The sequence below is a fragment of the Orcinus orca genome, chromosome 15, assembly GCF_937001465.1.
Source record: "Orcinus orca chromosome 15, mOrcOrc1.1, whole genome shotgun sequence".
NCBI lineage: Eukaryota > Metazoa > Chordata > Mammalia > Artiodactyla > Delphinidae > Orcinus > Orcinus orca.
Genome location: NC_064573.1, coordinates 6322482 through 6335083, shown reverse-complemented (window position 1 = coordinate 6335083; position 12602 = coordinate 6322482). Strand labels below are relative to the sequence as shown.

Here is a 12602-nt window from a genome sequence, read left to right as displayed (position 1 = left end):
AAGCAGGGGAGGCAGGGAGGGGGAAGAAAGGGGGTCAAAATAGGGAAGCTGGCCGTCATTAATCAAACCCTGACCAAGTCCTGATCTTTCCAGGACAGGTGCTGCCAAAGTTGTGGTTTGGTTTGCCAGGCTAGTTGCTGCTGAAGTTGTGGTCACGGGTCTGTTTGTCATGTACCACCTGCCCGTTGTCCATTTGTATATTCGCTGTCTGAGAGTTGAGCTCAAGGACCTTGTCAATTTCATACCCATTGTGCATTCCTCTCATCACATAGTAAATATTTAAAAACAACCCAAAATACTGAATGAACTCATTATGCACAGTTCCTTAATTGTCTGACTACGTGAGTATTGGGTCCTTATCAAACGTATCATCCTAATTAATGTTTCCAGGAGAGTCACAAATTAATGTCTGCATTGAAGAACAATAATACTTTGTCCGGTTAAATACGGAAATGTTTTCAATTTTATGGGGTGTATGCGTGAAATTGTAATAATTTAAAGGACATTTGTTTGAACCTGATCCCTGAAGAATGATGCTGATGTGGAAGGGGTTATATGATGGGTCTGTAATGGCTCCCCAGCTGGAGCATCTTAATAACAGGTCTTCCGTATGGTTAGCTTATTAATATCTCTCAGGTGCAGGCTTATGTTATTCACATATAATTATAGGAATAATTAAAAAACTGAAGTGTAAATGTGTGTTCAGCATAGAAGTATTGCTCTTTTCAATATTTACTGGACCTTCACGTACCGGCTGTGTCTGTCTTCCTGCAAGAAATCAAATTAAGTCAAAATCAAATCAGACGTTGCTTTGAGAACATGTCACTAGATCCCATATGTCCCAAATACCTGTCTCATGGCTTTCAGGTAGTCTGATGAACTGAAAGGACAGTAGTTTCCTTCAGACAGAATATACTTCCTCCTGGGCTGTGCTTTTAAGTTCGACATTTGCTTAAATGATTTGTTTTCTTTTACACGTTACTCACATTACAAATTATTTTTGTCAAAATATTTCTTAGGGTGTTTAAAAAATGTTTCTTAGCTTAAATTTGTTGAGATTGATCCCAATCATTCAGGTTGAAATGAGCACTTTTCTGCAAGTTCTATACATCCGCTCTGAGTTTCTCCACTTCGCTACTTCATTTCCATGTTTCAGTCTACCATGCTAATTCCTCTTCCAGAGTGTTACAGATAAACTTCTTGAAAATGTCTAAATCACCTCTTCCTACTGCCAGCAGCTTTTGCTCTGCCAGTTCCATGCCAGTTATATTCTGTTGCTGCTAAGGTCACAAAAGAATTCTTCGTGGCTCTCTCTCTCCATGAGTCAGATTTGGTCTACATTTTGCTTGACCTTGCTGATCATCCTGTTACTCCGAAGACCTTTACCCCTCTGTGCTGCATGATGGTGGGGAGTTTCACATAAGAAAAAGAGGTTTATTCTTTAAATTACAGCAACTAAAACGAGTAAAGACTTTGTATATGGAATATGGGCTATCCAGTCTCAAAAGCTTATTAACATTTCTAGGCCTAAGAGACTGAAGAAAAATAGAAGCAGATAAAAAGAACAGAATGGAAGAAAGGAAGGAAGGAAGAGGGAGAGGTTGATGCAAGTCACATGAGAATACTTTTCCTAGATTCTTCTTGGAAGCTTAAACTAATCACGAGGACTAACTAGGACGGATGGCTGCAGAAGTGATTAAAAATGCTTGCCATAGACAGGTTGGGGAAGAAATGGCAGAGGATACCATAAGTGGCTTGTTTTTAAGGGAGAGTGATGGGAAATGTTGTGGAGGGCTACAGAAATGCAGGGAGTGGCTGAATCCTAAGAGTTGAATCTTGAAATAAGCACTTGAATATTATCCTTTTTCAATAATTTCTAGGCAGATAAGTGGGAAGTAATATCTCATTATTATTTTCATTTACATTTTCCTGACTACTTGGGAGTTTAATATTGCCAAGGGGGAATGTCAGCGACATGGGCCTCTGATACATTAGCTTGGAAATGTAAGTTGTTACACTTTGCAAATAGCTCTTCAATAATACACATTACAATTAAAAGTGTATTTACTTCAACCCAACAATTCTACTCCTGGGAATCTTTTCCACATAAATATCAGCACATGTACTTAAAGAACCATGTATTTATAGTAGCAAATGGAATGAAATGAATACCCATCATAGCGGAATAGCTGAATACATGATGATACATCTAGTGATGTTCAAAATATAAAAACAAAGGAATGTAGATTTATGTAAATATATCAAAATTAAATGTATGCATTTTTATTAAATTAAAAGAACTTTATGACAAAACTGCTTATCAAGTGATGTTAGTGGAAATCATTCATCAAGTCATTCTACTAATCTCTAAATCACTTGTAGATTTTAAAAATAAATTGTTTACATATTTATTTGAGATAAATGTCCCTAATTAAATGCTTCCCTGCGTTGGGATACAATTCGATACATGAAACTGTACTCACTCTTTTAATGATTCAATAGTAAATCAGTCGTCACTGGTCCCATCAAATTTTTCTCAAAATCAGCGGTGCTTCTCTCATCTTTTGTTAACCTAGCAATTGTATTGAAACAGTTTGACCCTTCGATGTAACTTTTACGTTGAATACGTACGTTATCAACCTTATTCACAAACAGTAATGGAAATCTGCATTTAACTGGATAAATCATTAAGCACATACATGGTGAAATGTGAGACAGGGCAAACCCTCTTGCCAAGCTGCACCTCTGCCCCTGGCTTTGAGTAACCTTTGTGTGCTTTTATTTCTTCATATGCAAGATAAAGACCATGATAGCCTGCTTTCCTAGTTCTCAAATAAGGTAGTTTAACTGCAGCCTGGCTGAGAACGGTGTCCACATTAACTTAATGTGAATGCTTGTGTCTGGTGGGCTATCTCTAGCTGTTAGCCACCTAGACGTCTTCAATGGAGAATGGAATTTAATAGGGAGAAGAATTCTCTGGCTTCCATGGCAACCTCCAAATACAGGAGGGGCCACCCTGCCAGAAGGACCTGTAGCACCCACTCACTTGCTTCACTTTTCCCTGCCAGCTTTCTTAGAGTCCAGAGGCACCCACTCATGTGTGACTGCAGGGAGCACTGAGCCATGGCGGTGCCAGGTTATGGGGCCACTTGGGCATTGCTCACTGTGGTACCAGCACCTCCGCCAGTCTCACTGTCTCCAGACCTGAGGCCTTGACCCATTCTGCTCAGAGGGAACCTGGGGACTCAAGTGGGTGCCTGAGGCATGTGGTTGGTGGACCTCCAGGTGCTGAATCTTGAAGGGAAGCCAAGTGTTCACTAGAGGTGTGGGAGAACTGAGGACCTATCAGACCCAAGTTAAATATTGTAACTGACTGTTAAGCTGCATTGAAGATCTCTGCTGGATAAATCCGTAGCATAGTTACAAATAATTTGGAAATTACATTTGATATCTATATCTCCTTCCTATCAATCTATCCATGTGTACACTTGTAGACGTGCATTAACAATATATGTGAAAGGGGACCATTAATTCAGGAGAGATTTCAAGTGATTTTCATTTTCTTTTAAAAACTTTCAGAAAATTTATTTCTTTTAAATAAGCATGGATGGTTTGTGTGGGGTAAAATATCAAAGAATGGAACAGTTACTGTTGAAGTACAGAAATCAAAAGCCCAGTCCTCATTTTTCCTGGAGAGAATGAAAGTGTCCCTTCTTGGATGGACCACGTGGCTTCATACAGTGCCTCAGAGGCCATATTGAGCTTTGATGAAGCAGTTGCATGTCCAGGCACTGTTACCAGGGTCTCATGCACAGGTTTGGTCATTTAATTCTTAAAACATCTCTAATGCTTCGAAATTCCCCCAATTTCTCAAATTCTCCTATGTTATCCCCAAGAACCCATGTCTGTTATATTTTTCATAGTTAAATTGATGATCTATCTGGAAATAATTTTTATAGAGAGCATGATATAGTATTCTTTTTTTCCCATTTCTCCTTTTTCTCCTCCTTTTGAGTATGGACATGCAGCTGAGCAAGCACCAGTTAGTGAAAAGGGCCTCCTTTCCACATTGCTTTGTACCATAAAACATGACTATGCCCGTGTGTGCCTTGTTCTAAGGTCTTTTGCTCCGTTTGACTCTTTGTTTATCCTGGTTCCAATTCCTCACGGTGTTAATTATTGTAGATGAGAGCACTCTGGCATCTGGTGAAGCAAAATCTTTTGTTTTTGTGACCCCCTTAGTTATCCTTGGCTATTCTTGGGGGAGATTCCAGTATGCCTCCAATTAGCCATTTTAAAGCTTATCAAAATAGTATATCCGCAGTCGTACTGGCTTGAAGGCGAAAATTCCTCTGTATTCCCTGTATTATAAACCTGGCTGAAAATCTCTGTTGGTAATTAGATGGATTTTATAGCTGTCCAAGTCAGCATTTTTCTCCCTTAGCAGTTATACTCTCTTCTTTGTGTCAAATTGACATTTGAGTGCAATTGTGGTTCCACAAATATTTTGACAGAGCCAGTACTTTTCTTTCATGTTACAAAAGGTCTTAAGACTTTACTGAAACATATATAGTCTTTTTCATTTGTGATATCTCCACAAATATTGTCTTTTCCAGTCCATCAGGCAGATTTGGAGGAGGGTGGGGTTTGTAAGTGGTGTTCTATTCAAGGGAGCAGGAAGTATTTCAGAGTTGTCCTTCAGAAGAGGCGGGTTATTCTGGTTAAAACATTGTAAGATACAGAAATAAGAATATATGACTAGGTCCAGAATGTTATTTATCTCATACTACATTTAACAGACCAAACTAGTCCCGTGCTCATTGAAGCATTCAGCTGTGCATCTCTTGGTAACTAATTAGCACAACTTCTTCCTTGTCTTCTCCCCTTAGGCTATTCCTTAGGCAACCCCGTATTTTCCTTCAAAATTTAATTCAGTAGTAAAATAAATAAAACGTTTTAATTCTCCAAAGAATTACATGATACAATATAGTTAAAATAAGAAACATTAATAAAGAGCACACATCATAATATGATTCATAACTTAATGCTTTTTTAGTATTGTGATTTAATTGAGACACATTTTTACTGAAATAGAATTGCAGAACTTGTACCTTTAACGTGTTACTAATAGTATCAAATTATCTACTGACATTATAAATATGAAAGAAATGATACGGTTGTTTCATTCCGCAATCAATTATCTAAAATGGAAACCTGTGTCCCCTCCCTGCTCCTGCTTCCAGGGCCCTGAATCCTCCCTCACCTGTTCTATATTTCATTTCCATTGAGTAGTCCCATTTTAACATTCTGTAAGGTTTACTTTTTTACAATACTTGTTCTTTGTTGTCCACCCAGGTCACCCCACCTCCCTATCTGAGTTCTGAGAAAGCAGCCATCCAGAGCTATTTCCTTCATTCACATATTGCCAGTGCCTAGGAGGGAGAGTCTTCCTTGTTGCACTTCTATACACCATGCTCAGGGTTGGCCTTACTTAGAAGGTGATATCTGGTAAATTGCTTGATAGAAGCAAGAAGGCTAGTCATGCAGATATTAAATATAGGGAATAGGAATCAAAAACTGCAGACTTTAGGTGGGGGGCTTGTATGTTGGAACGATGGCAAGGATTTCAGTTACCCTGGGATATAGTTAGTGAGGGGCTGGGCACAGAGGGAAGGTGGCACGTAGCAGAGGGTCTCGTGGGCCCATATCATGGTTTTGTTGTTGACTCTGAGTGAAATGAGAAATACTGATGTGTTTTGAACAGAGGAACGACATGAGCTGACTTACGCTTTCAAGCAGGCACTCAGTAAATATCGAGTTGAATTGAACTGAATTGATTTTGAGGGAAAAAAGCTACAGCTCTTGCAAGTTCTGCAAGTTATCAGACACTGATATATGACAAAAATCAAAAAAGAGGTTATTGGGAAATATGTCTGGAACAATGGGAATAAACTGAATTTATATGAAATAGTGACCGCAGGTTAGAATGTTGACTTTTCCTTAATGATCTAAAAGTGATTTCTCAAGAGAACTTCAGTGGAAAAGTGTACACACACTTGTGCACACAGCTTTACATGGAAGGTTACAGTAGTTGATATTTTAAAAGGAAATTTGCAGTGGGAGTTCAACTACCTAAGAATAGACCCATGTTTACAGTAATGCTTAAAGGATTATTCTTTTTCTTTTGGGATACCTTAAAGTAGATACTAATAGATGCGAGCTGTTGATGACAATACAGAAAAGGCTTGAGAATTCCAAGAATAGTTACAAGAAGTCAAAATCTGTGCCTCCTTTTTGTGCTAAAATTCTTATCACATGGTGATGTATCAGAATTATACTTGTAAATTTAACATTCAACAGATTTTATTTACTCACAGGATGTTTTCTGCTGACAGAAACAAAATATAGTATGTTCACTAATTTGGATAGGAAGCTGGGATTTTCCTGTGATGAAAAATCGTCATTTGTTCTGTGATACCTACTTTTAATGCATTTTTAGGAAACAGATTCTAGACTCCAGCCAGCCTCCCTGCTGTCTGCGCTGGCACCTGCCAGCTATTCCCAGAAAAGTGCTGGAATTTTCGGTGACACTAGCATGTATATCAACAAGGAAGTAGACCAAAACAGAAGCATGCTTCTATAAGGAACGCTGGGGTGGTAAATCAGTGTTTTCCTAAAGGGAAAGAAAAAAAGAAAACAAGACAGTGGAGGAAGAGTGTTTTCTTTTCAAGCTTCTCAGAGAGCATTTAGCCAGAAGCTGAAATAGATGTGTCAATACAAAAGCTTAAGCATTTTAAATGTAATCTATGAAGGACCAGTGGAAGAAAGTAACAAAAAACACGCAAGAGGAATCTGAATTATCAGACACAAATGGATATAGTATCTTGTATGTTATTTTGAGGTCACCAAGACATTCTTAAGGAAAATTGACAAACACTGATTTTAATGATAGTGAAGGAATTTGGAGATAGTTTGAGAATTTTGTGATTTCACTCATTCACTCAGAAATTTATATTAATAGGACATGTTAGAACTTTACTTCTATTAATAGCATATGTAGGAACCTGGAGCAACTCTCTTACTGAGGACAAATAGAGATGTCTGATATATATTTTTTGATAAAAATCTGATATAACATGTATATAATTCATCAAGAACATTCTCATATTAAAGGAAATTCTAGACGCCCTCTCTCAGAGACCCATTTCACATAATATATGGCTATAACAGCATGTGTATTATTATCATAGAGGTAAATATATATAAAGAGTTCTAAAGTCTTTTTACTGGACAGGGACAGATAAAAGTAAAACTTTATATTAGTCTTTGACTATTAATGAAGTATGTTGTAATCTTGGGTAACCATTAAAACAATCTTAAATGTTTAGCTATGCCAGGGGAATAGAACAATAAAAAACACACAGTCAGATCATAAAGGAAGCCATGACAGGAGGTTAAAAAAAAAGATAATAACATATCTAGAATAATTGCAAAGAGTAACATGGAATTTTTAAAAATCTGAATAATTATATTACATGTCATTGGAATAGCTCTAGAAATAAAAGCAAGGTTGTCAGGCTTGAGTATAAAAAAAAAACTACATGCTGCTTATAAGAGACACATAACGTATAAAATCTTGGACAGTTTGCCCATGGCTGGAAAAAATTAACACTCATATAAGGACCAGAATATACCTGATATCACTCTATGAGTACCAAATAATATTTAATGGCAGTTAGGATTACTAATGATAAGAGAGAGAGTTCATTATGATGAAAATTTCAATTCACAAGGAAGCAATAGCATTATTTATCTATATGAAATTAATAACATTTCCATTCAGTATAATAAAATAAAAATGAGAGTCAAATCCTAAATCATCTACATACATGTAAGCATACTTCTCTCCAAACTGACTGAACATGAAAAGAATTACAGAGCAAGGAAACAACTCAAATGACATTTTTGACATACGTAAAACACCACAAAGAACAGCACAATATACAGACCCTTTTTGAGAACCTCAGGGTTATAAAGAAAACCTATTAATATGCTGGTCTCATGAAGCGAGTTTCAACAAAATTCAAACGATTGAATTATACAGAAAATATCCTCTGACCATAGTAGAGGTAAGTTAGAAATTAAGAATAAAAATGCAATCGTAAATGTTTAGAAATTTTAAAAACACACTTTAAGTAATAAGCCAAAGAAGAAAATGTAATGGTAATTAGAATATTTGTTAATTTAAAAATAATAAAATATCATATTTGTAGGACGATGCTAAAGCAGTCCCTAGAGGAAAATATTTAGCTTTAAAATCGTATAAAAGGAGGGCTTCCCTGGTGGCGCTGTGGTTGAGAGTCCGCCTGCCGATGCAGGGGACACGGGTTCGTGCCCCAGTCCGGGAAGATCCCACATGCCGAGGAGCGGCTGGGCCCGTGAGCCATGGCCGCTGAGCCTGCGCGTCCGGAGCCTGTGCTCCGCAACGGGAGAGGCCACAATAGTGAGAGGCCCGCGTACCGGAAAAAAAAAAAAAAATCATATAAAAGGAGAAATGCTAAACGTTAATGATCTTAGATTCATCTCAAGAAAATAGAGGAAGAACATAATTACACTCAAACTAAATAGAAGACAGGGAATTGTAAAGACAACAAATTAATTGAATAAACAATAGTACTAATGGTATTTCAATTCCTCATTGGCTATGAGTACTAGATAGTGATTCTGGATTCTCTGACTGCTACAACAGCTGGTTATGAGATAAAACAAAATATTTAATAATAAATAAGATTTTAACATAATAAAAATATGATGAGACCTCAAAGAAGAAAGAAAGGAGATAGCACTGTGTACATTGTAGGATGCCACTGAACACAGTTGGGGTAATTAGAACATCGAAAACAGAAATACCTGCAATTTGTTTAAACATGGCCAATATATGATGCATGAGGTCATACTTTTGCATTAGTACAAATTGTTCAGCTTTAGAAGATTCTATGAAAAGAAGTCACTATATGAAAATCACAAAGGAAACTACTTTGTCATTTCTGCATGACCTTTACCCCAGACCTACCAAATAGTCAATGAAAAATGTCAGAATTATAACTTCACTATTTTATAATGCCCAACTAAATAATATTTCAAGGAAATGATCACAAATGTCTGTTAAAATCAATGGGTAATAAAAGAAAAAATGATAGTGAATTTTATAATGGATGTGTTAGTCTCCAAATGCCTGAAAATACTCATTAATCTTCATATCAAAAAATAGGGACAGGGCTTCCCTGGTGGCGCAGTGGTTGAGAGTCCGCCTGCCGATGCAGGGGACCCGGGTTCGTGCCCCAGTCCGGGAAGATCCCACATGGCGCGGAGTGGCTGGGCCCGTGAGCCATGGCCGCTGAGCCTGCGCGTCCGGAGCCTGTGCTCCGCAACGGGAGAGGCCACAACAGAGAGAGGCCCGCGTACCGCCAAAAAAAAAAAATAGGGACAACCAAACATTCTATGTTTACAATGTATTATATCAGGGCTTATAAAACAGCGACCCCTAATTATTCTTGCTAAGTTAAGAAACTGAATCTGATCAAGACTCTAGATATAAATCGTACTTTACAATAAATATGTGGGTCAGAAAAACATGTAAAGTACCACTGAGGAAGCAATCAGCAAAATCCGAAATGTGCAAAGTTGATCTAGTGTCTTCATGAACTGAATTAAGCAAAATAAAAATGTGAGGGTGGGTATAGACTAAGGGATGTGCTTGGATTACAATTCAAATGAATCAATCATCATAGATAAGTAAGTATATATTTATTGGAGGAAACATATTGGGGAAAACTGAGGGAAACCGAATAGCAGATTTGTATAATATTAGATCACTACTATTAATTTGTTCAGGTGTAAAACTGGAATTGGGTGGTACTTCAAACTAGTCACTGGAAGGGGTGGGGGGAGTATAGATAAAATAATATTGGCTACGTGTTGGTAATTGGTGAACCTGATAGATATATGGGGATACACTGAACTACTATTTTTACTTTTGTAAATATTTAAAATTTTTTAAAGTTTCAAAATCAATCAGTGTAATTCACTAGATTAACAAAAAAAGGAAAACCACATGATGATCTTGATAGTTGCAAGAAATTTTATGGTATTAAAATTCTAACAATGAAAAAAGTGGAAATCATGAATCTGCAAAATATTATGTACAAAACGCTGCAGAAAATGACTTGCCAAATATTGAACTATTGACAAGATGCTCACTATTTGTATTTAAATTTACTGGTGTTTCTGGAGAATGAAGTAAGTCAAAAGAAAGAATACAAAACGAACAACAACAGAAAGACAAAAAATAAAATGTTAATTATTTGAAGGCATTTTATTTGATTATATGGAAAATTCAAAATATTCTATGAAGTCTTAGTTAATAAGTGAGCTGATCAAGGTTCTCAGATGCGAAATTATTATATAGAAATCGTTTACATCTTTATACTAGAATTAGCTAATGAGAAAATACAATTTTACCATTTACAACGCCATAAAAAACCAAATTTCTAGGAACAAACACCTTAAAAAATGTACAAGATTTCTTCTCAGAAAATGACTCAGTTTTGTAGGGAGAAAAAGACAGCTAAGTGGAGGAATGTATTATGCTCATGGATTGGAAGGCTCCATGTTTAATTTAAAGAACCAATTGTCACACAAAAAATACTCTACAGATTTAGTGTTATACCAAATACCAAAGATAAATCCCAGGAAGTCATTTTCCCCCAAGCAGAACGCAATGTTTCCATGGCAGTGAAAGGAACCAACATTAGGTCACACAGTTAAAGAAGTAGAACAAGTGGAAGACATTTTTTTCTAGATATCAAAAGTGCTGATGAACCTGCAGCAATTAGCAGAGTATGATATTGATGCAAGGATAGAGGAGCAGTAATTAGGCACAGGAGAAACTCTGCAAGGACACACACACACACACACACACACACACACACACACACACACACACACACACACACACACACACACACACACACACACACACACACACACACACACACACACACACACACACACACACACACACACACACACACACACACACACACACACTTAATCTTGACAAATGCGGCTCCATGGACCAGTGAGGAAAGAGCACTCTTTTCATTAACTGGTACTGATTAATTGTAAAAATATAATTTCTGATGCTTTCTTCATACCATACCTAACCTTAATTCCAAACTGACTATAGATTTAAATTGTAAAAGACCTCTAAAAAATAACAAGGGAGAATAACTTTTTGTCCTTGGAGTAAGATTTCTTTTAATTGTCCATTACTAGTACAAGGGAAATAAATGATCATTTGGAGCACATTAAAATGAAGAACTTTTGTTCATTAAAAGAGACGGTCAAGAGAGTGCTAAAGCAAGCCGTTCTTTGGAAGAATATATATATACACACATATATATACACACTCATGTACGCAACTAAGGCTGTTGCCCAGAGTATATAAAGATTTCCTAAAAATTAGTAAAAAAAAATCTTTTCAGTAAATAAATGGACACAATCATCAACAAAGTACATTAAAAAGACAGTGTCTAAATGGCAAAGGACTCAATCTCATTAATAATCAGGTAAATTAAAATTAAAGTTAAAAGGACACCTGTTGAAGAACCATACTATGAATAGCCCAGAGTAGAACTGTTTTTTCTATTAGGGATCTTAAAATGTACCCTATAGCATCTGGGTTCATTGACATTTTTATAAACAGGTGAATGATATTTTGGTTGGATGGCTTATTCTGCATCAGTGCGAAGTACAGATTTGAAGATGACACAGTTAGATGAAGAAGAAAATAGAAGGCTGACTGCTGTAGATGATAATCTGAATGAAAGATGAGGAAGGTCTTAACCCGCTGAGGAAGGCGATTTGGAGTTAACAGAATAAATATTTAGCTCAGGGTTCAGATACTCCCTTTCTCTTTCCTAAAGGGAAGCGTCTGACACTTTCCCATCACTAGGCTGAACCTTATCTATGGGGAGAAAAAAGACATCAGACACATGGACCAAAAGACCCACAGGGACAAAAGTTAATTCGAGGCTACCTGGCTATGAAAGGAAATATACATTAGAAGTGAAGGGGGAAGGTACATATATAGCTTTGTAGGTAAGGAGCAAGTGTCTCTGTTACAGCTTCATTTGTTTCACCTTTCAGTTTCATGGTTGGGATTAACTGCTTAACCTATTTCTGTAAGACAGATGACCCTTCTGTTTCTGTAGGATGTATGTTGTCTTTCTATGCATTTTCTGCCAGCAGTGTCTAAATTCTGTGTGACTCCCACTTTCTCTTTCTTTTCCCACAGTATACCTCTCCTACCAGGATGAAATTTGTATCAGGATAATAAACTGTAAAATTGAGGTTTAAGCTAAAATAACAACAATAATAATAATGCTAAATCTCTTCTGACCATGCATGTTGTAAGAGGGTCAAACATTCTGTTTCCTCTTCATGTTGTGGTTCAAGGCTCTGTGTTTGTCTAGTTTCCTCGCACTCTCAAAACTCCTGTCCAAAGGCACTTCAGGAAGCAAGCACATGGCCAACCAAAA

General features: G+C 36.9%; 1 long non-coding RNA gene across 1 annotated transcript; it reads right to left on the bottom strand.

Annotated features, from left to right (window-relative positions):
* Positions 1-607: 607 nt before the first annotated feature.
* LOC125961259 (uncharacterized) lies at positions 608-2765 on the bottom strand. The gene is made up of 3 exons (XR_007471709.1): positions 2484-2765; positions 1220-1390; positions 608-768 (listed from the first exon to the last, which is right to left on the bottom strand). It is a non-coding gene; the product is annotated as an uncharacterized LOC125961259 (long non-coding RNA).
* Positions 2766-12602: the final 9837 nt, after the last annotated feature.